We start from the raw sequence: 220 nt of genomic DNA on the forward strand, positions 1-220 counted from the left end.
CCGTTAGATAGTCCCAGGCAGGACCGGGTCCAGCGTCCGGATCAGCGGGGGCCTGCGCCACCGGCGACGTTAAACACCCCTCGAGAGATTGTCCTTTCCCCGGCTGAGCAGGAAGACAATGGAGATAATTTGCTACCGGCAGGGAAGGCAACGGGGGCCTCATCCCCAAGGCCGACCGCTTTCTACCGCTGAACCCCGGCTTGAGCAGCCCCGCCCGGTA

Source organism: Antrostomus carolinensis, unplaced genomic scaffold (assembly GCF_000700745.2).
Source record: "Antrostomus carolinensis isolate BGI_N321 unplaced genomic scaffold, ASM70074v2 scaffold33819, whole genome shotgun sequence".
NCBI classification, from domain to species: domain Eukaryota; kingdom Metazoa; phylum Chordata; class Aves; order Caprimulgiformes; family Caprimulgidae; genus Antrostomus; species Antrostomus carolinensis.